At 41.7% G+C, this 27,364-nt stretch overlaps 1 protein-coding gene and 1 long non-coding RNA gene across 2 annotated transcripts in view; one reads left to right on the top strand and one right to left on the bottom strand.

Moving 5' to 3' along the window:
- Nucleotides 1–27,364, bottom strand: part of PPFIA2 (PPFI scaffold protein A2) — a 2,034,471-nt gene that overhangs the window by 1,954,254 nt on the left and 52,853 nt on the right. The window lies entirely within an intron of this gene.
- LOC144816056 (uncharacterized) overlaps nucleotides 21,041–27,364 on the top strand; it is a 105,483-nt gene continuing 99,159 nt past the window's right edge. The window contains exon 1 of the long non-coding RNA XR_013606927.1: nucleotides 21,041–21,185. This is a non-coding gene — a long non-coding RNA (uncharacterized LOC144816056). The remainder of the gene's footprint in view (nucleotides 21,186–27,364) is intronic.

Below are 27,364 nucleotides of genomic sequence, written 5' to 3'. Positions count from 1 at the left end.
CCACCTGATCTAGGCACTTCACCACCTCCTGTCGTGCCAGATGAGTCAGGGAGCAAAGCCAATCAGCAAGGAACAGAGAGAGGTCATCTTTGCCCACACCCAGCAAGATCATCTTGTTTGAAGGACTTTGTACTGGACTTAAAAGTGTTCGTGTTCATGTGTCTGTCTGTGTGTCTGTCTGTCTGTCTGTGTGTCTGTCTGTAAATGTAAATGTATTGCGACTTATATAGCGCACGTATCACCCGAAGGTATCAAGGCGCTTGCTTAGGGAACCCGTCCTGGTATTCCCCTGTGAGATACCCCGGCAGGGTATCCACAAGGTGAAAGCCAGGCATCCCGCCGCGAGGGGCCGTAGTGGAGATTAAGCAAGCTATTGCCCAGAGTCGCAGAGTGTGACCCCGTGAGTCGAGTAGGCACCGGAGCGAGAATTGTCGAGTCCGTGGAATTTTTGAGCCCGAGACCCGCCGAGGCGGGGAATCAAACCCTGGTCCACGGCCGATCTCAGCTTCCGGGTCTGCCGCCTCTAACCACTGAGCCACGCTTCTCCACGCTTGTCTGTGTGTCTGTCTGTCTGTGTGTCTGTCTGTGTGTCTGTCTGTCTGTCTGTGTGTCTGTCTCTCTCTCTCTCTATATATATATATATATATATATATATATATATATATATATATATATATATATATATATATATATATATATATATATATATATATTTCATTCTCTCTATCACACTCTCTCTCGGTCTTTTTCTTTTCTCTCTTTTCTTCTGGTTTTGCCATTTTCGCTTGTAGGTAAAGAAGGAATGTTATGTTGTGTATTTGTTGGCGCCCCCACTCTGTCACCCCGAAAAGGGGTGTTTTCTGAAACGTCCCTTTCTGTCTGGTCGACATGGTTGCAATCATGACGTGGGGATAATAAAAGAGCCTCTGGCTTGACCGAAGGCAGTTGAAAACCCACACTGGTCTTGTGTGTTTAATAACATTGTGCAGCCTAACACTGAAGAGCGGATATGGACGATGCAACGTACATTGCACGCAACAATCAAAAGGGTATGTAGACAATACTTCCCAACGTTCATGCTGGCTAAAAATGTATTTGTTTGTTTTGATATACAGGTTCAGACCACAACACTTCTGAAAAACAAACATGTCATCCACATTAAATAGTTTGCAAACTGTATGTTTTTTTTACATGCTGAGCCACAAACCTCTCTGTAACACTTTTAAAATGAGGAGAGGATGTTGTCTAACAGCTAGGGCAGTTGACCTAAAATCTGGGGAACCGGGTTTGAGTCTTGGCGACGACGCTAACATCCTGTGAATCTGTGCAAATCACTCAAACTCCCTCCGTGTGCTAAGCAAAAATGAATGTATCCTTGTGTAACGCAACTGGTGCTCATGTAAAGTGCTCTGATACCTTCGGGTCAAGTTCGTGCTGAACAAAACTCAGAAAAAAAAGAAACAAATGCAAATGGGGCTAAACAAAGCACAAAATCTAAATATGCAGTGCTCTAAGTGAACCAGGGATTCTAATCCTTATCTGAGCAAACCCCCAAAAATAGAAATTGAACCAGGGCTCTATGATGCCCTGTGTTTTTGTCACTTGCGGCCTAAAGAAAGAAAAAAAAATCCTTCCTGGCTTTCACACACTAGTTGTTGGAAATGACCATCTTTTGTGTGTTATTCCATCAGTTTTTTGCACTCACTACCCAATTTCTGGACTTATATTTGTTCGTATTAGGACTCTGCTCACTTTACTCCTGCTAACAAGTAGAAGAGTGCTTGTGTGCTAAATTCCAAACATAGGAAAATTAGTATACCCCTCATTGGCACATTTAATTTTCTTATGAGTACCTAGTATATGGTACCACCTGTACCCAGGGGCTGTAATTTAAATGTTACTAGTGGACTGCAGCACTCATTGTGCCCCCTTTCCCCCCTTCCCCCAAAGTAGCACATTAAAGCATCTTAGGCCTGCCAACTGTCATTTAAACATGGCAAAATAAACCTTGTGCCAGGCCTAAACCTTCCTTTAAAACACTTGTACGTCATCCCTAAAGTAGGCCCTAAAGGCTTATAAGGTAGGGTGCATTATATTTAATTAGTGGTGCATGTGTACTGGAGTTTTACCTGTTCTGTCAGTAAAACAAAAACAAAGTAGTTTCCCACTACAGCAAGGCTAGCTCTCCCATAGATTAACACTGGGTTACCTTATAACATTTATTAAGTGATAACTTCAGTTTGGAACAGCTAGAGAAATACTTCTTCCAGTTTTTGCAATTTAAAATCATCTTTAATTGTAAAGCGGGCTTTTAAACTACTATTTTGAAAATGGCACTTTTAGAAAGTCTATAATTTTTTGCCTACACCAAATGTGACTTTTTGCCAGAGTCCAGGGTCATATGCCTGTAAATTACTCTACTTTAGTGTGATGGGTATTGCTTCCAGGCATGGGACAAAGGGGCTTTGGTGTGGGTGAGGGTGTCCCTCTCCTGAGCAGGATGGCCTTGGGAGGGGGTTGTCCTCAGCCCTTCCTGAACTTCAAAGGATAGCTTGAGGGCTGTACCCTGGCCCTTCTGAATTCAACGATGCCTGCCCATTCACTGGTAAATGCATCACACACCTCGGCTGCCTGCCCTATGATCCCCTAGACAGATTGGAGCCACACTCCAAGAAAGAGGGAGAACTGACCAGAAGCAGTTTCGGGTCAAACAAAAGGGATGTCCCCCACACAAAGGCTGGCACAGAGTATAGAGGTGGTACCCTCAGAATCTCTCATCAGAACACTCCTGGAAGAGTGACTGCCCTGCTGTCTGAAAAAGGCAAACACAAGGAGATAATGGAAGGAGCTCTGAAACTTTCCATACACTCAGCCCCTGTCACAGATCTGGGTTGAATCCATCATCATTCTTTAGCTCACGTCGCCACCTCAGTTCAGACCCAGCTACATGCAAATCAGTTATGACCCTGTGCCTCATGGGAACAGTCCAGCCCGAACTGCCAAGCCAGGTCTTCCCTGAACCGGAAACAAGCATCCTGTATTCGGCAATTGCTTTGACTTTAGGTGCAAAAGCTCTGGGAGGTGCGCATTTGAAAAACAGTCACCAGCATATTTTCACTTCCAGCACCTTTTAAGGCCCACGCTGCTCAATATCTATGTGGCTCCCAGCTGCTGCATTGATTAGATCATATGGATTTATAACAATATCTTATGTAGACCGTTAGGCCTGGCACCATAGGGGTGGGTCTCCCTTCCATACTTGCTGTTACCTCATGTGTTTTTGCTGGTATTAGATGCTTTGGGCAATGTGCCACTGCTATTCAGTGCTCCCTATTGTAAATTGATGTATGGATTAGTGATTCCATTTTTGGCTATGTTGGTTTACTTGTCAGACCCTAGTCTAGTGCACTGAATGTGCCAGGGCGTGTAATCCAAATGCTGCTGGTGGGCCTGCAGCACTGGTTGTGCCACCCACAGAAGCAGCCTTGTAAAATGTGTCTAAGGTCTGCCATTGCAGAGCCTGCGTGCAGTCCGGTACTGTCATGCTGACAGGGCAAGTGCACCCACTTGCCAGTCCCTAAACCTTCCCTTTTCTTCATATTAGTCACCCCTATGGTAGGCCCGATGGGCAGGGTGCATTGTAAGTATAAGGTAGGACAAGCCCTGATGTGTGTGGCATGTCCTAATAGTGAATTACAGCCATTTTCGATTTACACTATTGCAAGGCTACCTGTTCTCCATAGGTCAGAATGGGCTGTTAACATTGTTACACTTTATAATCCTAACAGGCTCAGAGAACATGGTAGAAATTCGAGTTTAGTATGCCTGAACTCAGAATAATAAAATACATCTTTTAGTAAAGTTTATTTTAATATTCTGTGTTTGCAAATACCACTTTTAGAAAGTAGGTATTCGCGTGTCTAACCATTCAAACCTGCCTCTGCTAGTTTGTGTATTCCTATGTCTGGTTTCTGTGAGTGACAGGGCTGGGGAATTACAGGCTGAGTCACCCAGTGGTGAATAGAGAGATCTGCATTTTGATGGGAGAGAGGAGTGCACCTGAACTCTGAATAGGGCTGTGCCTGCCTTCTACAATGCTGGCTCCACCCCCTGGCCTGGGGAGCGGCTGATGTCTCTGCCCTGTACACTGAAAGAAAAGGAGAAGTCTGGTAAACAGAGTGCTTCAGAACTGGTTTGGACTGGGCAAATGCCCCTCTCCCCTCAGAGAACAAAGGATTTCTGGGTATAAATATTGGGACCCCGATTCCATGAAATTAGATCACTTTGGCCTACAAAAGAAACCTTTACTGAGGAGAAGAACCTGAAGAAACTGAGGAGAGACTATTCCCAAGCTGAAGTGCTGCTTGGGGGATTGGCCTGCAGTGGTTGCCTTACTGCCAAAGGAAGGAGAAAGGAACTTTGTGTACTTAGCTTTCAACTTGTGAAGGATCTCCAAGGGCTTGGAAAAGAGCTTGCCTCCTGCTGAAGTCTCAGGGACAACAGACTTCGCCCCCTAGCTCCCCAGAGTTCTTTTGGAAGTGCCTGCTGCTGTTTTGGGCCTTCTGAGGAACTGCGTGTTGCAAGGAGCTGGAAGCTCGACTCAACGAGAAGAAGCGTGTCGCCGTTGCTGTTGCCGTCGCATCATAAGGGTGTCGCCACTGCAGTCCATGCATCGAACCAAGAGTTCCTCGCATCCCCGAGAAGCGTGCCGCATCTGGAAGATCTTCACGTCTTTATTTCTTTGTTATCTGAACTTTGCCGCATTTCCCATCGCTGCAACATTGCTTGTCGTGGAAGTGCAACGCAACTTAAGGTACATTGACGCAGAGTGTCGCATCTAAGAACTGAACTAAGCTTAATCTACCATCCTAAAGTAATCATAGTGTTTAGTTTTGTATAAAGTCTACTTATTTTTGATATAAAACCTGTGTGGTGTCCATTTGTAGTGTTGTCACTGGGTTACTGTATGTCGTCACAACTGCTTAACTTACAACGCCTTTGAAATAAGCCTTGACTGCTCGCGCCACGCAACCTAGAGGGTGAGCAGGGGTTATTTTAGGTGTGTAATCCCCTTTCCCTGACTAGAGGAGAGGGTCCCTATTTGTAACAATTACCTACCTGTGCAAACTAGAGACTCCCAAATCTAACATAGACGATACACAAATTGTTGTCTTCATCCATTCCAATGTTGAGGAGGTTGCCAGTAGGTTCAACAATTGTATGATTGCCATAGTCAACTAGATGGATAATCATTGCTTAAAATTGAATTCCGACAAGATGAAGGTACTTCTTTTTGGAGCAGACTTGTCTTTTTGGAACTCTTCCTGGTGGGCCTCCAGGCTTGGCCCTTTCCGCTCGCCGGTTCCAAAAGTTACAAATCTTAGAGTAATCTTTTACTCTAAATTAACTGTTAAAGATCAGATAAATCATTTGATTTCATCCTGTTATCTTTTGAAAACCTTTAAAAAAATCCTGCCATTTATTTCCACTGATGTCTCAGACCCCACTGGTGGTCTCCTTGGTGCTATCGTGCATAGGTCTGTTAAAAAAGCTGCATAGGCTCCTATTTGCCTCAGTCTGTCAGTAGTCAGATTAAATAGCTTGATTGGCTGTTGATTAAAAGCAGAATTACTTTCAAATCATTTTGTTTTGCACACAAAGTCCTCAACGGAACAGGCCAGAGTACTTACAGAATAAAATGATATGGTACACTCGTAGTAGATGCCTGCGATCAGCCTCATCCATGACCATGGCAGTACCCAAGATCCGTAAGGCTTCCTGGGGCGTCAGAAGCTTTGTACATGCCTCAGCTTTACTGTGGAATCAAATGCCACTGTATCTTAGGTTTCAGCCAAACCTGATTAGTTTCCGAAAACAGTTAAAAACATAGCTTTTTTCTTCTCTATGCTAACGTTCTTTCCTGATCACTATCATCTGTTTTCTTAGCAGCTTAGCTGCAAGTGCCAAGACGCCCCTTGGGCATTTGCTGCGCTTTATATATCTAATTGAATCTACTCTTTTCAACACCAAGATCACTTTCCTGCTCTCAGTATTAACAATTAGACCAAAGCCTAATTTAAAGATTGATGGGTGCAGGAGCTGTGGATGAGCTGTGGATGAGCTACTTGCCATATTTAGAGAGAGAATACATCTATACATTATAAACGGGGGCTAAGAGGATATTCACCAGCTCTTTCCATATGTTATGCATCTTCCAAGCTTTATATCTGTCCCTTACTCACTTTTTCAGAGCGTGCAATTCTCCAGTGGAACACGGCAGAAAACTGTAGCCTGGCAGGGCTCAACAAAGCCAAATACTTTATCTCCGAGTTCATGTTGAAGCCTTTTTCTCAGCAGCAAAATGTTCTGTCCAGATCAAACTAGCAAATCTTGCTCTCCAACATCAGAACTTTCCTGGCTAGCTTCAGTGCCTCGTCACAGTACGATGGAGGTCTAACAATAAATAAAGTCCCAACTTTCCTCAACTGTTTGATTTTTTTTTCTGGGCACTCCTCAATTGTCAGATCATAGATGGCAGTGGAAGACATGTTCAACCACTCATCCCACCAAGTGCTCCAACAATTTCCAGTCTCTTTCAACTGGTCAGCTGGGTATTGCAAAACAAAATGAACTTCTATTTCTTTTGGGTCTACAGTAACCCAGCAGGTCCGACATTTGAGAGTAACCCATTCCTCCAGATCTTCACTAAGACCAGTTATGTTCTGAAGGGGTTGAGGTATGCAGATTTTCTTAAAATAACCACTAACCGTGATTGGTAAATAGAAATCCTAACCCAAAAAACTTCCACTGTACATATAGCCCTCTTTTGCAGTAGTTCTGGTCTGCCTTACTGCAAACAGTAACAGATGACTCCACTCTGGGGATCTTTCAAGATGCAGAATCTCCGCATCAGTATAAGTAGCTCCTAACTGCCCCCGAATCATTGCCTGATGAAAATGAAGACACAATCCTAATCAACCATCCTTAGCTGGTTCTCAGGCCAGGTCCCCACTATGAACGGAGACATCCTGTCCGGGTAAGTGCACCTTTAAATGTACCTTTGACACCATAGTATACCATTCTGGAATGTTCCTGCCAGTTTGTTTGTAAGTGATATTTGTAGTTCCTTTCAAATTACCTTTGTCACATTCCCTCATTCATAGTCAATAGTTCCTGCTGCCTGCCTTCCTAAAGCAAGCAGAAAGGTATCTGACAACTCTTCAAGCAACTAGCTATTGTTACTAGAGTTGGGAAAGCCTGATGGAACTGAATGCATTGCTCCAAGCCTGAAGCACAAACAACATCTAATGTAATCATATTTGCAGCATAATGCAAACAAATCTTAGTTAAACATTGAATTAGGTTTTTGATAAATATAGTGGTACATGAATGATCTTTGCAGCTATTCTCTAACCTGGCTTATGGAGAAATGTGACTTTATTTTGACTTTATTTTACCACTAGGATTTTACTCTAGGAAAGGGCTACCACTGCCTTTAAAATTAAAAATAGCATTTGCAAACTGTCAATGTAGGGACATATCAATTGAAATATTAGGCATGTCCTAACTTTGCACATGAACTTTAAGTTGTATAGCACTGGTGCACTTTGTCAGGAACTCGGGAAAGTTCTGTACAAGGGAATAAGAAAATTAAGGCTTGGAAAGCACAGGCACTCAAGAGGCAATGTGGCATTCAGACTAACTAACACCCAGGACAGATGTGATAGAATATCTATATATCTCACCATGAAGGGAATGTGGGATAAAGCACTTGGGAGCTCCAAACTGTAGAGCTGAAGCTCAGTAAGTTCCTAGCCCACAATTGCTGCTACAGATACTGACTGAAAATACCCATATATTAAATTGATTTACATGCAAGGGCAGGGTCTGTGGTGCTGATGCCTGTGATGATGTTATAAAAGTAAATCAAAGACAATACTCACAGTGGACAAGAAACACCACCTAGGTTGTCAGCTGAGCCCACGGATCCTGCCGATCAAACAGGTACATATAAGGTGGTAACAGCAAGGGTGTAGAACTAAATATATAGCCACATTAGACTGAGCTAGAAAGGAGGGATACTTAACAGGAAATAAGGGAAAACAAAGGGCACAATTGGCAGAAAGCAAGTAACAAATATACAAGAAAACTAGAAGCAAGACAGCAGGAATAGGAAGACAGCAAACTAGGAACTAGAACAAAGGTAATGGGAAGAAAAGCAAGGACTGGAAAAAGATAAATACGGAAGGAGAGAAGCTTTAAGAGGGCACTCGATTAGTGCTAGTTCAGGAATCAAGGCAACACAGTAGCACTGCAGGCAGTGTTAGTTCAAGGAGCAGGAAATTAGCTAAAGCTCAGGAGTCAAAACAGCACTAAAGGTAGTGCTAGTTCAGGGCAAGGAATACCTACAGCTCAGAAAAGGGAAACAAGAAATAACTATTGCTCATGAGCTCTGGAAACTAGAAAAGCAAAAGCTCAAGAACCAAGGGTCCCTCTCACAGGAAAACTGCTACAATGACCAACGCTGGACGGAAGGGACATGGGAGCATAAACGAGCTCATAGTAATCACATACATCTGGTGTGAGCAGGCTAGCAGCTGCTAGCTGCAGGTGTGCTGAATTCCTCCACCTATCCTTGGCCTGCAGGGGTGGAGACAAAGCAGTGAGCACCGGATTATAGGTAATGGAGTTTCAAGCATAAGCAGCCTGCCTTCCACAATCCCCACCATGGATTGGGAATGGATGTCAATTCCCAAATAGCATCCAAGTGGCTGGAAGTCAGGATGTGCTTGCAGGGGAAGATCCGGAAGCTTATTAGAACACTGGAAAGTCCCACAATTCTGCAGCTTGGTGGTGGGCACAAGAGCACAGGGAGCGAATTGTGACACACTTCCTGTACCATAGTACTGTGGACTTGTTTAAATGTTACATATGCCACTAGAGTTTGAAACATTTCACCATGTTTAGGAGTCAAAGCACATGTGCTGGGAGGCTGGGTACGAGTCACCCAGTGTTCAAATTCAAATCAGCCAGCAGAAACTGTGTAGGAAATGTGCAGACCACTCATAAAATCTGCCTTCCTGCATTGGTGTGTCATGCGAACAATAAATACAAGCACAGTCTTTTGTGGAACTAGGTATGTCAGTGCTTTCTGAAAATGAACAATTAACACAAGTACACTGTGATGGGGAACTACAATATTGATGCACTCTGAATGAAAAGCATTTGGCAGTCATACATTCCGAAGTTAAACAATGAATACTAGTAAATACTGCCAGGGACAATTGTACATTTGTCTATTCTGCTGGCAACTAAAGGATGCTGGTATATATTCATGGAAGCATAATAAATCCTGGTGCATTCTAATGAGGAAAAGTGAAAATGGCTACTTCCCACTGGGCAACAATATCCTTCACATGAACAATACAAGCTATGTCTTCTGCTAAGGCCAGTGACAACTTCTGCATTTGGCTGTCAAGAAATAAATACTTATTTACCCCACTAGGAGATAATAAACAGCATGTGCTGCCTTGAATACCAATGCAATCTGTTTGGATCAATCCATAGACTTGTATTTTGCTGAGGGGCTATGCATGTGCGCAAGCAAACAGTTTCAAATGCTGCTTGCAGTGCTTGTTTCACTACTGCATGAATCATTTTATGTGGTTTGGACTGGAAGCATTGTTGCATACATATTTACTGAACCTTTGATAGACTGTAGTTTAGCGGATGGTACTTATGCGGGGGGATTTGTTTTGACTTGCCTGCCATCTCTATGAATACTACTTTGGAGGTAAGGTTGTCTGTTAGTTGTGTTGAACAACTTTTCCCCAATTCTTGCTTCTATTTTAAAGGTCCTAAGTCATTTGCCACCAAATAAATTGGGAAGTAATCAAGTCCAACAATGTATTCACCCCAGAGCATAACATGCAATGAAATGGGACTTATGGTAAACCTGGTTGTTTCCTCCTACATTAAATGATGCTGAGAATTACGTACATTGTAGCCACATCAGCATGGTGGAATTTATTTCCGTTTGGAGAAGTAGATGGATCTAGCAAAATCCCAGTCAAAAAACATATTATGAGAAGTAATACAAATTTAAGATCCCCAAACCAAAAGGGTAAAAGAAAAAAGAGAAAATCACTGATGCTGCAACCTTTATTACCTAAAAGTATAGCTAAATGCAATTATAAAAGAATGTACATGATATACATAACAAACCCTGATGCACAAAGTTAAGGTTCTGTTAATCCATATATGTACAGCAAACATCTGCAGTTATGAATAGCATAACTTTTCTCAATCCAGTTGGATCTGTCATTATCCCAATGACAAAAGTGGTAGAGGGCACGGATGATTCCACTGGAAAGCTTAAAGAAAAAGTCAAATTGAATATGAAGAATGCAACTTTATCCGAGAAACAGGCTTTGGTTGCTCTTCATATTTTGTCATCTATTCTAATAGATATGGGTATAATATCACAAAACCAAATAAGGTTTTGCTTAGTGCATCCACTAGGTCTGGTAGGATTCATGTTGTTCCCAGTTCAAGATCTAGAAGCACTTCCATATAAAACCTACCCAATCAATCTTTTCATATATTTTTCAAAAGATCATGAAGTTGTTGCCCTAAATATGGGCCATTTGCTAAAGATATTTCACTTGATAACACATCTTTGACTAATGTGTTCGAGTGACATGAAACTTTGATCCGCTATGAAAAATTTAAGAAATCTGCTGAACACCAGGATTACATTTAATATTGATACAATAGAGGCATGATTACAAGTTCCTCATAATATTCCTACGTCCTTATAATATTCTGACCCACGCGTAAACTTCTGTTTACGCATGGGTCAGAATTACAAGTTTGAAGATATTTAATGCATCAAATAATTATTGATCTGTTAAATAACTCAACTCTCACTACTTTTCGGCAAGGTATTTACCATATCATATGGATTTTGGTGCATTAAAAACTCAAATCCACATGTTATTTAGCAAGAACTTGTAATAGGTGTTCTTTTTCACACTCGATAAATGATATACCCTAAGGTATCCTTCTTTATCAGGGGTGTCAAATAATGCAATGGCTCTTCATGAGGTCCTAGGTAACTTAATTTGGCAACATCAAAATGTTCTCTGGATAAGTGACAGCTATAAATGGAACCAGTGCTTAATTTGAGCCCGCAGTTTCCAGTGTTTGGTCCCGGCACTTAAATAGTTTCAGGTGCTCGGCACTGGCACTTAATTGTTAACACTGCACTCATGACAGTACGCCACATGGTGGTGCTGCTTATGTAATTTAGAGATGAGCAGAACAATGGTTGTTTGTGTATACAATATAAATTAAAAATGATTAATACCTGTCTCCCCAGCCATTCCTTTAGCTTTGGAGTACTGGAATAATCTGTACTGTCTCACTTGCAGGCAAGAGAGATGGTTAGCAGTTGTTTTGGCAGTGATGACAGTGGAGGTGGGTGGGGCAAGCTGCAGTGGCTTCCTGGTCAGGGCCCTTGCACTTATTATTTTCCAAATTAAGCACTGGATGGGACCATCCCAACGATTTACACTGAGGATTTTAATTAATGGCCCCATAGTATAATTAAAATCAAACTAGAACCTGCAATCTATACACAGTTTCATTCTGGGATGGCATATACCTTATCATAAGAAGTAACAGCAAATGTGGGTACCCTATTAGCGACTACAGGAGGGTTGGTTGACATCCCAGAATACACCCTGTGGTTTTGGCAAGTGGTGCAGCCATCCTCAAGGATTAAGTTATGGCTGTACTCATGCTCTATACAAAACAAGGAGGGAGGGACCCAACTATGAAAATAGGGACAGGGTGAATACAGTAGGCAAACACTAAGGGCGACCCTGGTAGCTTAAAATTAAGTGTACATAAGTTCTGGGCAAACAAAAGACAGAAAATCTGTCAAATAACTAAAATTCATAAGCCTATGTAAAATACATTTAAATTTGAAGGGTCATTCAAACAACAAAAAACAGCAAAAAGTAGTATGTAAAATAATTCTAAAGCAATTTATTACATAAGCATACATTAAAAATGTTTTTACACAATTTAAAACATTTCCTTTAGCAATCATTAATACATTACATAATTCAAGAAAACAAAAGTCGACGCTGCGTTTTGGTGATTTGTTACAGATGTTCACCTTCTTCAGGACAGTTTTCTCCATCAATCACTAAGGACGATTTAAAAACGGTAGTCACTTTCAAAATACGTGGACCAATTTCTGCGTGGATAAACTTTCAGCAATTTCTTAAAAATCACCCAAGGTAAATACCAATGTGTGATGAATTCAAAATTAAAATTCAATTTCAGAGGGACCTTAGTTGGAGTACGTCATGTATAAGAATATGACAACTGATTGAAGTCTGTCATAAGACCATGAATAGGACCTAGTTGCAAATCGCGACTGGATAGCGACTGAATCTAGCACAGCCCCATGAGTTTATACTTCTGGGTCTGACAATACTTCTTGCCCCAATTATTCTACGGGCTTTTTTGGTCCTTCGTCAACCTCTTCGCGTGACAAAAATGCAACTCCAAACTCCAACGTGGTCGCCTTCCGGTATGGGTCTGAAATTGAATTTTAATTTTGAATTCATCACACATTGGTATTTACCTTGGGTGATTTTTAAGAAATTGCTGAAAGTTTATCCATGCAGAAATCGGTCCACGTATTTTGAATGTGACTACCGTTTTTAAATCGTCCTTAGTGAACATCTGTAAAAAATGACCGAAATGCAGCGTCGACTTTTGTTTTCTTGAATTATGTATTGTATTAATGATTGCTAAATGAAATGTTTTAAATTGTGTAAAAACATTTTTAATATATGGTTGTGTAATAAATTGCTTTATAATTATTTTACATACTACTTTTTGCTGTTTTTTGTTGTTTGAATGACCCTTCAAATTTAAATGTATTTTACATATGCTTATGAATTTTAGTTATTTGACAGATTTTCTGTCTTTTGTTTGCCCAGAACTTATGTACACTTAATTTTAAGCTACTAGGGACGCCCTTAGTGTTTGCCTACTGTACTCATGCTCTCACAAAGAATTTATATCAGAAAAATCCCCAATCATTCTATGAATATTTGAGCTGGAATAGCCGGTTTGTTCACTTAAGTTAGAGATACCTTTTTAATCCTCTCCGTCACGCAGATATGTTTACAAGAAACTTGAAAGACGCGGAAGCTTGGTTTGACTGATTATCAGTTGTTGGAAATTGGGTTACTGGTTGAGGGGTGTAAAACCCTGCTGAAGCAACAACCACAATTTCTGTGAGGGTACAGTCACAAGGAAACTCCAAATTAACCTGTGCTTAAACCTCTGGTAGCTTGGCCCAAGCAGTCAGGCTTAACTTAGAGGCAATGTATAAAGTATTTCTGCAGCACTTAAAAACGGTAATACACTAAAACACAGCATAAGAAAAATCCCACACCAATTTTAAATACAAAAAGTAAAATGTGTTAAATTATTTGAGACCAAAAGAAGACAAATCCAGTCAGAAGTACCTGAGATATGCAATTTTAAAGCTTAAAGTAAAAATAGTGCATAGACGCACAGAGCTCCAACAGTGATTATCTGGTCACGCCGGACTGGGACAAAGTCAAAAGTTCAGGCTGACTGCAATGGAGAGCAGGATGTGGATACAGGGACCAAGTTAGGTCCGCTGAGCAATATACTTTAAATCCTAGGTGTGAAGCATGGCGAGATCCCGTGGCAAGGATACATTGTGCAGCAGCAGCTCTGAAGAAGATGTGCGTCTGCAAGGGAAAGTCTTTCATCATCGTAAAGGGGCAGTTGATGAGGGCTTGTGATTTGAAAGCCTGCATTGACGATGAGTCATGCAGTGGCGGTTACAAGGAAGCTATGGGCTGCGTTGAGAGGTCTTGAGTCCAGGGATGTGTTACATTTTACGGTTCAGAAGCGGCTGCGAGGAGAAGCATTGCGCTGGATCGGTACTGCTCACAGAACTACTGCTGGGCTGCTGGTGTGAAAGAGCACCTTCAGGCCAACTTTGAAGGTTCTAGGACTGGAATGGCACCACTTGGAGGGCAAAGACTCAACATGAGTAAAGTCCAGGTGCTGGGTTTAAGATGGTTGGGGCCTTTCTTGTCCCTGATGTTCTGAAGGGCAACCAACAAGCCTTAGTAGTCACTCTGGTAGTCCTGGGATTAAGATGCAGGTCCAAACCCTTTACTCTGGCAGTAGGTCCACAGAGTAGCAGTACTTCTTGCGGAGCAGCACAGCAGATCATCTGAGTCCAGTTCCAGAGGTGTACTGAAGAGTTGGGTCTGAGGGCCCATTACCTATACCTGGTACCCAGGTACCCACTTTGAAGTAGAAGGTTCTGGGCGCTTTCTGTTTGGAATTTCCTTGCTCCCTGCCCTGACCCCAACATCTGAGGTCGCACAAGACTAGTGTTATTACTCTTTGTGAGTGTGTTGGGCAGAGACTTTGGGATGTGCAAGTGTGGTAGGTGACAGCCCCCCATCAAGTCAGAAGGCCCATCTGACAAAACCTATTCAACCTTTGTTTCATTGTCTGGTAGCAATACACAAAGACCCACTGCCCTCTACACCCAGTCATGTGTCAGATTACAATCACCAAATGGTTGGGAGAAGAAGATTCTAACTTTCTATTTTCAGAACTGTGACTTTACCATGAAAAAGGGTTTTAAATTATAGTTCTTTAGACACTAAACTGAACATTCCTACCTTTTCCCAATTGAGCATCATAATTTATTACATATAACAAGTTAATCCCATGTCATTGTATTGGAGAAGCAGGCTTTGCAGTTGTAAAAAACGAATTGATGAGTTTTTCACTACAGGACATTTAAAAGGTAAAAGTACATGTCCAACTTATTAAACACACTGCACCCAGCCCTGGGGGCTGTTTAGGGCCTACCCTAGAAGTGCTGCAGGCCCACTAGTAGCATCTAATTTACAGGCCCTGGGTACAGGTAGTACCACTTTACTCGGGACTTACAAGCAAATTAAGAGTGCCAACTGGGTGTAAGGGGATTTCTGCATGTTTAAAGGAAGCCAACAAAAACAAGATCAGTAAAAAAAAGTAAGGTAAAATGTTTGTGGGAAGGCCATCTTAAGGCTAACATGTCTATTACTAGGTGTACTCAAAAAGCCTTACAGGAGGGGTTTGGCATGAATGTGAGATTATGGCAAAAAAATCAGTAATAAATAGAAATATATTACATGTGGATCTTCTTATATTGAATGTGTATATAAGTTAGCAAACTCAAAGGTACCAGCTTTGATGTTTGCTGACGATACCCTTTTGTTGTCTAAATCGCCGATGGGTATACAAAGGATATTAGATAGGTTCGAATCATTTTGCAACAGCAGGGGCCTGGTGATTAATACCAACAAAACTAAGTTTATGATAGTCAACCCGCTTAATAAAACACACCCTAACCCCCATTTAAATGGAACCACACTGGAAAGGGTCTCTGTGTTCGATTATTTGGATGTCACCCTCACAGAAGATATGGAGCGGAAGTCCCAAATAGGCAAAGCCAAGCTTAGGCTAGCCCAGACCACCGGGGGCATAGCTAAAATGGAAAGGGAGTCAACAACTAAACCCATTGGCCCAGCCATTGAGATCTATAGGGCGTAAGCGAGGGGAGCTACGCTACATGGGGTGGAACTCTGGGGTCACTGTTCTTCCGCTTCCTTAACAATAGTGGAGAACAGCTTCCTCCGACAAATTTTGGGTCTCCCATCTAGCACCCCACTAATCCCTGTGCGGTTAGATCTAGGAATAGGCCCGATCAAAGATGAGGTAGCTTTAAGTCCCCTAACTTTTTGGCATAGGCTCTGGGTGACCCCAGAATTGGCAGCGTACCAAGCAGAAACTAAAGAGTTATTATCTTACCCAGGGGTATTGAACAAAGTTCCTTGGTTTGCGCATGTTAAACAGCATTGCATAGGGATAGGCAAACCAACTCTCTGGAGTAATCCAATTGTAACCAGTACTCTGGTTTCGATCGAACCGTAACACTAGAGGCAATACAAACAAACTCGAAATGAGGTGCCCTAACAACGCAGTTTCTTACTATGAAGGAGGGCTACAAATTAGAACCCCTTTTGGACGATATCCTACTCCATGCAGCTAGGAAGTTATATCTGCAGTTCAGATATAGGACCTTACCCCTCCGGGCCTACACTGCGAAATGGGATGGGCCCCCCGATCACGGGTGCCCTGTGTGTAACAACCAGGAGGAGTCCGAACTGCATGTTTTATTTTTCTGCCCTGGATATCAGGCAGCTTGGCGGTGTTGGTTTATACAACTTTGTAAAAACTTGGGGTTTGTGCAATGTTGGGAGGCTTTTAGAGTTTTAAAGTACGACACCTCCGATCCCATTGTCTTTGCTGTTTCTCGATTCCTAAATTCAATGTGGCGGAGGAGGTGGGCTTTCTTAAAAAAGGAAAAACAAGCAAAACTCAGTTTACAGTCTTAATATAAATGTCCAGTATATGCTTATTTTATTTCGGGCTAACGGTATGCAGCTATTTTAATATTTTATATTGTATATAGACAGAACTTTCTAGTATTCATTATTTATTACTGAAATATTGCTGCTTTGTAATGTGCATTTGCTTAGTTACAGCAAATGAATTGGTTGTCAACTGGCATTACTGCTCATGAACTGTGTATATGCTCCTCCCCGTCTTAACATCGTTAATTTGTTTGATGGAACTATTATGTCTACTTCTTTGGCAATCCAACTGCCCTGGAATGGATGTCTTTGTATTGTGCTATGTTTTATATTATAATGTCAGTTCTTTTATATGTGTATTCTTTTAAGGTCCTAGTGACCAAAATAAAGGTTTTTGAACTGAACTGTATACATGCCCAGACACATATGATCTAAATCTTTCCAAATCTAACAATGAAAGGGATCTTAATTCACAACATCTACAGTTTTGCTTATTTACTGCGTAATTTGAATGCCCAGAACACATCACTACAGCCTCTTAGGGATCTAAGAACACACGATGAAGATTGAGAAATTGATAGTGCTAGATGGAGCCAATTATGTGATTTCCATGGTTGCCAACTCTCAAAATATGTTATTTATCAAGTTTTAGCTGTTTAAAGGGAAGGCCACATTGTGACTCTCCTGGTTTATCAACATGGATCATTGAAAAACAAGATCACTACAACCAAAGGCCTTCAACCGGACTGTGTATTAGCCCCATTACCTTATGATGTGGATATCATCAAGGATATAACAGAATAATAGACCCTTCCCCCAACAAAACTGCAGGCAGGGTGATTCAGTAGTAATGCATATGGGGGATCCTATGATCTTTGAACAATCATCACACTATGAGGCAATTTGAATCATTTTGCACCAAAAAACATCTAAAAGCAAATCATGAGAAATCTAACATCCTCTACTTTGGAAAACTAAGAATAGAAAATACTAAATTGTGTATAAAAAACGTTATAATTAGGCAAGACAATCAGACAAATACTTAGGCCCCTGAGTCAATGGCAACAGATCCTTTGCCAAGCTAAAAGAGGAAATGAAAACAAAAGCAAGCAATCAGTCAACCCTCACCCTTAAACTAGTGAACAACTTAAAAGCCATAATTTGTGTGATCAAAATCAAATTCATGTCATCATTAAGATATGGTTGCAAAGTTTTTACATCATCATTGATTCTACTAGTAGAGACCGAGCATTGCAATTCATTCACAAGAATTTTTAATTTACCTTCATCCTCCTCCCAAGCCCACATTTGTTAGGAATTTAATATGATAAATCACACAGTATACCAAAGCAGGTCACATCCAATGTTTTTGATAAAACTATAAAACTACCGGGAAGGGCTCACTCAGATCTGCACTATGGGACGAATTCTGGTCATGAAAGAAAATAAAACAAATTCACTACAACATCATGACCAAATAACTTGCAACTCTGCGGATGTCGGACCTTTGGGGTCGTATATTATCTAGGTGCGATTTAAGGCCATAGTGAGCAAACAACACCATCTTTACACCTTTTTTAGATCAGTCCACATATCACTCTATTAAGAACATCATCACTTTATTGACACCTTATAACCAAGACCAAATACAACCTTATTTCATGGTGGCACTGCCAATCAGAATAAAACAAGATCTCATGAGACTTTGATTTGGCCTATTTGATGGGTGAGCTAGTGCAAAAATGGAAATATATGCATTATTCCCATGGGCTGCTGTTATTGCCCTTACTGGAAGGAATCTCTAGCCACCGAATTTGTTGTTGTCATGACATTGTAATTGAACGGTTTTAGAATTGTAATTCCATCCTTCGGACGAATAAACATCAGCTCTTGCTCACTGCCACAAAACGAGTGTTTTAACCTGACAGACATGCTAATGGCCAGTGATTTTAAACATGTTTGTGCAGTTCTAGCAGTGGCGGCTCCTCCACTATGGCGGAGGAGCGTCACCCCACTGCTTTCAAGCAGTGCGAGAAGAGGAAACATAAAATGGTAATAACTTTCAGTTGTTATCATTTTACGTTTCCTTTGCAGGCAGGAGAGTGGGAAGGGCTGCTCTGCTCATGGTGCAGGGCAGGGGCAAAGTGGTTTGCCCACTCAAGTGCGCAATGACTGTTTGGTCGGCCCTCTTGGACCACCCAAAGCAGTCATGAGCACTTCCCTGTTCTACATGCAGGCTGCATTACAGCTTGCGTGGGGAACATGCCCACTCCTACAGCCCCTGGCTGAGCGCCGTATCACGGCGCTCAGACTAATCACAATGCTGCACTGCAGCATTGTGATTGGCTTAGGGGAAGGAGCCTGGCTAACTGCTTCTTGTTCCTGGAAGCGTACTCAGGAGAGCAGGAGCACAGAAGACGAGGGACCTGGCCTTGAGGTAATTTTTTTTGTGTGTAAATTTCTAAACCCCGCAACCCCTCTCCCCACCTGAGAAACACCCCCGCGGCACCCCGCGCGGAACCGCCCGCGGCCCCTGCATCCGCCCCTCCCCCCCCCACCAGCAAGCCATTCCGGCCGCCCCAGAGTTCTAGCCAAGGTAGTAAAAGTGGTTACCACAACATGAGCCTTGGACTGGGCTGGGCTGGGATAAAATAGAGGCACAACTATCAACTTTTTTATGGGTTAATTTGACATAATTGCACACTTGAATCCTTTTTCTTTTAACAAGGTCTAGATTTGATCTCTTTTTTAACTTGTCTTTATTATTTACATTGCACTATATATGAACTGTGACATATTTACCTTTTGTAATGGTTTTAATTAACCATACTTTAAAGGATTCCATACACAATTCCCACATGGGTCTCCGATTGTTAATATTTTTCATATAATTTAAACTATGGGAACATGTACATTACGTGGAAACACTGAAGACAATTTAAGACATCATGTGCTGTTAGCAGTACAATTTAATTTTGCCGGTTGTGCCTTGCGGGGAATTAGGGTGCAATAAACAAAAAAACAATTAGATGAAACGATAAAGATGGGATTGATTTGCCTTCAAATCTGTCAACTATCGATTATAATCTCAGCATTTTATACACAACTGATGTCCAATGGCTCGACCTTATAAACATCTTGGTCTTGAAAATGTTTTCTTTCAAGACATTTATACAATAACCTGTAACATGTAGTTTGAATGGTAACTCTCAGTTTTGTAATATAAATATCTAATGAATGTAACTAAAAGACGTGTAAGAGATTCAATGTATTTCCGCAATTGATATGAACTGATCGAAATCCATAAAGTGCTGTCCACACATAAATGGTCATTATGGCAAATTCTGAGCTGGACAATATGCAAAATCTCTCACAAAAAGTGAACTTTGGTTGATACAGGACAATGGTATGTATAATTTAACAAATCTTACTAACCTAATCCTATTCTAAGAAAAGAATTGTCACTAAATAGAAGCATGGATGGCTTTCCAATGATCAGCCATGAGCCATTAGAAAATATTAGTTCTATGATATGAAAATACAAAGCTACATGGGTACAAGGCCTCGAGTGAAAACGTATGACATATCAAACTTTCTCAGGGTATAGAGTAATATTTTGACTCAACCGTTTAATGTCTGCTTCTCAACCATCTCTACACCATTTCACAGAGGAGTAGCTTTATTGCGCCGACAGGCAAAAAAGGTCAGAGTGACCAGCTGTCTAGTTAATGTCAGAGGTCTTTTGGATGCACCAGGGAAAATCTTTTCATGTTATATTAGAACTTCTTCATAACTGGGCAAAGGAAATGCTACTGATCATGCTACATCAAGGGACTTATGATCTACTTGCAATAGAATAGTGTTGTACTTGGTCCTCTTTGCAGGTGTAGTGAAAGAGCCACTTTTGTAGACTGGCACCCTATGATGACCTTCAACTAGCACCATTTTAATTGATTTTAGTGTGTTATTACCCTAGCCTTAATGTAGGATGGCCCTGCATTTGCCGGCTTCTCTTCTGTTCTGTAATCTTGCTGTCTTTCAGTGGGAGCTGTTACAGAGTTAAACAGTCTTGCCAAGAGCAAAGCGTGTGGGATGTGTATTTGAAGGTGTGTAGTTGTGCAGGAATGTGTATTGTATTGTGCATTGGTGAGAATTATGAGTTCTTACTATTGGCTTTGACCATTCTGTTTTCTGACTTTACCTTGCTTTATGGCAGTGCTGACTATTGCCTTTGACATGCTCTCATGTCATCTTGCTTTTCAATTCCATCTTGCTTTGGGCCTTTCTGTCCTGCACGAAGCTGCAGAGCTGAAGAGGGCATGTTTTGCTTTCACTTGTTTTCTGCACTCTGTGTGCTAGTAGAAAGCGGTTCTTATCAGAGAATGTACAGGTTCCTTTTCGTAGTCATAGCAAAGGCCTGATCAACCGATGCTGTGTCCTTGGCACGGAGTGGTACGGAATCTGATGGGAAAAGGAGGCGAGGCTTGCTAGAAGCTTCGACCAACGTTTCCACTTGTATTAAAAGGGGGAGCCTCCACTGGTCTGGTGGAAGTGGAAGTTTGGGAGTTTGAATTCCGAGTGAGGGCAGACGTGTCTATCTCGGATTGAACCCTGATTGCTGAGCTCTGATCCCCGGCTGTGTGAAGACGTCCCCCGGCCAGAAGTGGGCAGTGTATGCATCAGGTGATGTATTGAGTTTTGTGATTATTGCCATTGTGATGTGAGCCAGTGCCTGTGATTGTTTGACGTGTTTTCTTTGTGGTGTGGGAGGTGCACATCCAGAGTGATCCTCTACTCTGTATATGTCTCTTTCTGATCTCTTGCAGGACGTCCAGTGTATCTTACCTTATATCAGTTATTGCTTGTTTATTAATCAGTATAAATATTGATTCATGCCTTTAGATTATACGTTTGCTACATATATTTGAATCTAATGCATTTGGTATCTGAGACAGCCTTTATTTAGAGAGTATTGTGTAATAAACCCCAAGCCTTATTCTAAAAGTAATAGTCTTTGCATTTTGTTAAATAAAACTCCATTTCAAAAGGTGCTGTTTGTCTTGTGTTGAAGTCTTGCTGTGCCAGGGGTGGTAAGACATGCTCAAAAGTGTATATTATTCAAAGTTGTAATGATATATTTGCCTCCCAGGTGGCAGTGCAGTGATTGGGTGTGGCTTATTGGTGATAAGCCACATTCAAAACAGCAGGGTCACCCCCAAATGTTTGCATTCACCCCTCCTGTTTTATAAATCCGTTTTTGTTGGCTTTTAGAACGATGTGCATTTTACCACTACTAACCAGTGCCGAAATGCTTGTACACCCTTTAAACATGGTAAAATTGGCATACACCCAATTGCACATTTCATTTATTTGTAAGTCCCAGTTAAGTTGGTACTACATGTACCCAGGGCCAGTAAATTAAATGCTACAAATGGGCCTGCGGAACTTATTGTGATACCTACTTAAAAAGCCCTTTAAGAACATGTCTCCGGCCTGGCACTGAAACATGTGTGTGCAGGTTTAAACTGACATTTCGGCCAGGCAAAATCATTTTTTTCCAGGCCTAAAACTTCCATTTTAATACATAGAAGTCATCACTAAGGTAGGTCATGAACAGCCCACAGGACAGGGTGCAATGTATTGATTATGTTGGGCATGTATTTTTATGTTTTACTTATCCAGGTAGTGAAAAACTCTTGTTTTCTATCATTGCAAGACCTACCTCTCCCACAAGATAACGTTGAGTTGTGTTTGGTGTTTGACAAATTATAATTCAAAACTCTTTTATGATAAAGTCGGATTTTAAGCCATTTTCTTGTCCTAAACATTTGGTGCCTGCAGCCTGTATCCTGGGTCAGATGACTAGGAGCAGTTGATAGTAGGCCTTTGTGTATTCCTCCAAAACAGTTTGATGGGCGAGCTAGAGCAAAAATTTAAATACATGCATTACTCCCATGAGCTGCCGCTATTACCCACTGGAAGGAATCTCTGGCCCACATAATTTGTTGCTGTTGCGACTATTTAACTGAACGATTTTAGAATTGTAATACCATCCTTCAGACGTACAAACATCATCTCCTGCTCACTACCACAAAAGGAGTGTTTTAACCTGACAGACATGCTAATAGCCAGTGATTTTGAACATGTTAGTGCAGTTCTAGCCAAGGTTGTAAAAGTAGTTAACAGTAAATGAAATGTGCAATCTTTTTAAAAGGTCCATGCTTATAATTCCATTACTCCCCTAACCCCCCACCCAGGACACCTAGGGGAGATCCTGGGGGTACTGAGCATGCACAAATAGTTTAGATTATTACTTTTTAAGTGCCCCTACCACAAGAGTCGAGGTGGGGCACAATTTACATTTTTTTTAAAAGTGCTGCAATGCAGGGCTGCTTTTAAAATGCCCTTGGCAGTGCACACATGCAAGTGCAAAAGGGGCTGCTGGCCTCTAAACAGCCCTGCCCTATTATATAGTAAGGACTTACAGGTAGTTTTAACTCCCCCTGCCCTATTATCTTCTAGGGACCGATAGGGTAGGTCATGCTAATCATAGGTGTCCCCTAATTCATAGTGTTCCCTAATGCATGTGTGTGTTTTCACTTATGTTTTCAACATAGAAGTGAGTGTTTTCAACAAAGCACTGGCTCTGGGCCTTTCCATAGCAGAGACCAGGGCACTCGCAAAGTCGGAAAACGGGACTCCAGGGGTCTCAAATGGGGCCGAAAGTGGGAGGGACTATGCAAGCAGGTCCTGATTTCTAACACCCTTGCTGACCGCCAATATGAAAAACTCTGGTGAGCCCTGCTCTTCGCACTACTGCGACAGCCAGTGATGACGAGCAATGCAAGATCTGCACTTCATGCTACAGCATCCACATTCCGCTGTAACCGCCAATGCGAATCTACAGCAATGACTTCCGTGATGCCCAAGAAGATCTTTGTGCTACAGTAATGACCATCTGCGGCAATCAGCCGTGACACCCTGCCCGCACTTCGCAGTACAGCAACAACCATTTGCAATGCTCACACTGGTCCTCGTGATCTACTCCACCATAAACAGAACTTGTCAGCAGGACTAGCTTGGTCCCTGTATTCTGCCCAGGCTCCATCACGGTCGTCCTGAAATTGAGACTTTTGCCCGGTCTTGCACAACCAGTTAACCACTGTGCTTTTAGGTGCTATACTTTAATGAAACCATAGAAACTGCATATGTACGGTTATGCTGACTGGATTTTATTTATTTTGGTGTCAAATAATTTATTACATGTTTCTCTATTTTCCTATATTGGTTTGAGATTTTTTGTTACTATTTAAGTACTGAAGAAATACTTTACACATGCCTCCAAGTTAATCCTGATTGCTTTCATGAGAAAATACCAGAGGGTTAAGCAAATGTTAGTTAAGAGACTTTTTGTGATTCACCCTGACAAGGATTGTGACTGTTGCTTGAGTAGGATTTTGCCCTCCAACCCCCCAACCCAAAACGAAATTTTTCACAAACAGCTAATGCTCTAATATTAAAACTAAATGTGGAGTGGTGCATTTGGTGGAAGCAAAAGGTCTAATTGGCTTTTATTGATCTATTGAGTGCCATTGACGAAGTTTATGCTCCACATTATGGATAGGAGCTGTGGTTTGTTTGAAAACTTAATATTCTCCAAAAATCATTACATTGCAGATTATCCTACAATATTAGCTGAGACTTATATAATTCCTGATTGTAAAACTTGGCATCCTTGGTGTGATTTTTCCCTAACATTTTTGCTGACTTTGATGACTTTATTTTGCTGGCTAACAATACTCTGCACACATTACCAGTGCTAAAGTGCTTGTGCTCTAGCCATTAAACATGGTAGAATTTGCTTACACCAATTGGCACACCGAATTTACCTATAAGTCCCTACTAAAATGGTAATACCTTTATCCAGGTCATGTACTTGAATGCTACAAGGGGGCCTGCAGCACCGACTGACCCACACTTAAGTAGCCTCTTAAACATGTCACAAGCATGCCATTGAAGCCTCGGTTTGAAGGTTTTAACTGCCATTTCCACCTAGCAAAATAAACCTTTCACCTGGCCTAAGCCTTCCTTTTTAATACATATAAGTCATCCCTAGGGTAGGCACTGAACAGCCCAAAGGGCAGGGTGCAGTCTATTTAAAATGTAGGACATGTACTTTTAAGTTTTGCATGCCCTGGTAGTGAAAAACTCCTAAAGTCGTTTTTCACTACTCCAAGGCCTACCTCTACCATAGGATAACATTGGATTTACAATTAATAAGCTGAAACAGCCAATTGGGAGATTTTTTTAATTGATTTCAATGTAAAACAGTACAGGTCGTAATAACGATTTGTAATGGCTATACCATTCAGTACAGATCTCGTTAACCACACCATGGCTATGGTATTATTAGGATACAGAGTCTCTGGGCTGTCAGCATCCATCCCCACCCTTTCCCGTCAGTTCAGTTGATGGGGAGACACAAATCCCTCCTCTAAATAGATTGCATTTACCCCACTTTTTGTCCAATTTTTTGGGACAGACTCCGTTTTTAAAAACCTACTTTTCGGCGATCAAACATATGTCCATGTCGTTCGCCCAACTCTTCAATGTCAGTGCGTCACCGACCCCCCCATCACCTAGCGATATTGCGTTTTACCAGTGTGAATCCCAATGCGACCCATTGTTGTTCTATTGTGGAGACATCTGTGGCGTCGCATATATTCAAAAGGCCCAGTTTAGGTGTTAATTGAATTTCTTTCCCAATTGCTCTTTGTAATGTTGTGCAGCTTTTCCCAAAATTGGTGCTATGTTGGGGCAACTCCATAGCACGTGGTAAAATGTTGCCTCGTCCACGCAGTGTCTGCAACACTGTGGGTTTTCCCTTTGCCCTATTTTAGCGAAAGTGGCTTCAGTTACGTATGTTATGTGTAGAATTTTGAGCTGAATGAGACGGAAAGTGGGATGGCTGCCTCGTGGGGGAACATCAACATGGTTTGCCACTCGTCATCCTCAAGTGGCCCAAGATCCTCCTGCCATATTTCACAGAGATGTTGAAGTGGATCAGGTTGCCTATTTTGGGTTTGGAGTATAAGGCCCTGTTATATCCTTCCTTCCCCATTTGGAATCTATCCGTCTGATAAGCGGGTTCTGTCTGGGAGTAGGAACACCCAGTGGTTGATAACCACCAGTTGGGTCTCCCAGTACTAGAGTCATAGGTTCGGAAGTGCTATCCCACCATCATACCAACTCCTAAATATATTATGTGTGGCAATACATGGTGTTTTGCTGTCCCAAATAAGTGTTCTAATTTCGCTGTCTATCTTTTTGAAGTAGGTTTTAGGAACTTTATGTGGGCTGTTCAGGAGGATATATAGAAAACTCTGCAAAGCCATCATTTTGAACAGTGCTGTGCATCCCAGTAATGACAGAGGCAGTTTCCACCCGTGCCGCACATCCTTCTGCAATCTATGCAGGGAAGTCGCGAGATTTTTAGAATAGAAGAGATCTGAGTCTGGGGTTATGTATACACCGAGATATCGGATTCCTTCAACTGCAGTTGCGGCTGCACAGTCTGGTGGCAACTTAGGGTTCTGTCCATGGAGTGTGTAAATTACTGAATTAGACCAGTTGATAGTATTGCCTGAGTATTTACCGAAATTCGTGAAAATGTGGAGAATTCTGTTGATTGATTTTACTGGTGATGCAAGATATAGCATTATGTCATCAGCCTATAGGGATATTCTATCCTCTTGTTCCTCAGCCCTTTTCAGTCCTCATAGTAATCGGTCACCTCTAACCCAGGTTGAGAGCAGTTCAAGCATCATGGAGAAGATAAGTGGTGATAGGGGGCATCCCTGTCTTGTACCCTTCTTCAATGGGAATGTCCGGAATGTGTGGTTGTTTACTCTAACTTGGCCTTTAAAATCTGTATAGAGGAGCTTAACCCACCCAAGAAATTTTGGCCTGAAACCAATTCGATGCAGGACCTCAAAGAGGTATGGCCATTCGATTGTATCGAATGCCATTTTGGCATCTAATGAGAGTATTACTGGTCTTCCGCTATTGTATCTTTCCTTCCCAGGACGTTATGTAGATGTCTAATATTTACTGCTGTGTTGTGGCCGGGCATGAAGCCCAATTGATCGGCGTGTACTATATTTGTGATGGTGAGGGCAAGTCGGCGAGGCTAATATTTTAGTGAGGATTTTGGCCTTGATGTTTATTAAAGAGATCGGTAGATAGGAGCCACAGTTTTCAGCTGGTTTCTCCTTTTTATGTATAACTACTATGGAGGCTAACGTTTGGTCTTCTGGTAGAGCGCTTTTCTTATTACTTTCGAGGAACATGTCTCGTAAGTATGGTGCGATCTGAGATGCAGTGATTTTAAGGAATTCAATGGGAAGACCGTTGGGTCCCATTGCCTTCCCAGATGGTATACTGCAGATTGCTGATTGGATTTCCTCCTCAGTATGGTCTCCTTCAAGCAAGTCTTGATCTTTGGGGGACAAGGTAAGTAAGGTAATGTCCGCTAGTAGTTGCCATGAGTCTTCTGATGTGGTGTCAGTGGCTGGAGTATACAGCCTTTCGAAGTGATCAGTGAATGCCTCTTCAATCTCTAGTGGTTCTCTAATAACGTCAGTACCATTTATTTGTAGCAGGGGAACCCCAGCGAGCTGCTTACTCCCATTTTGTGAGCCAAGCAAGAAGTTTGACAGCTCGCTCTCCTAGGTCATATAGTTTATGTAGGACTTCTGTGTATTTAGCTTTGGCAATCTCTGTCACTAATGCTTTGCACTAGAGTTTTTTGATAATTATCTTGTGTTTGTTGGCATCATTAGGTGTCTGTGTATATTACTCAT

Source organism: Lissotriton helveticus, chromosome 1_1 (assembly GCF_964261635.1).
Source record: "Lissotriton helveticus chromosome 1_1, aLisHel1.1, whole genome shotgun sequence".
In the NCBI taxonomy this organism is placed as follows: Eukaryota; Metazoa; Chordata; class Amphibia; order Caudata; family Salamandridae; genus Lissotriton; species Lissotriton helveticus.
This window is presented reverse-complemented; position numbering and strand designations above follow the sequence as displayed.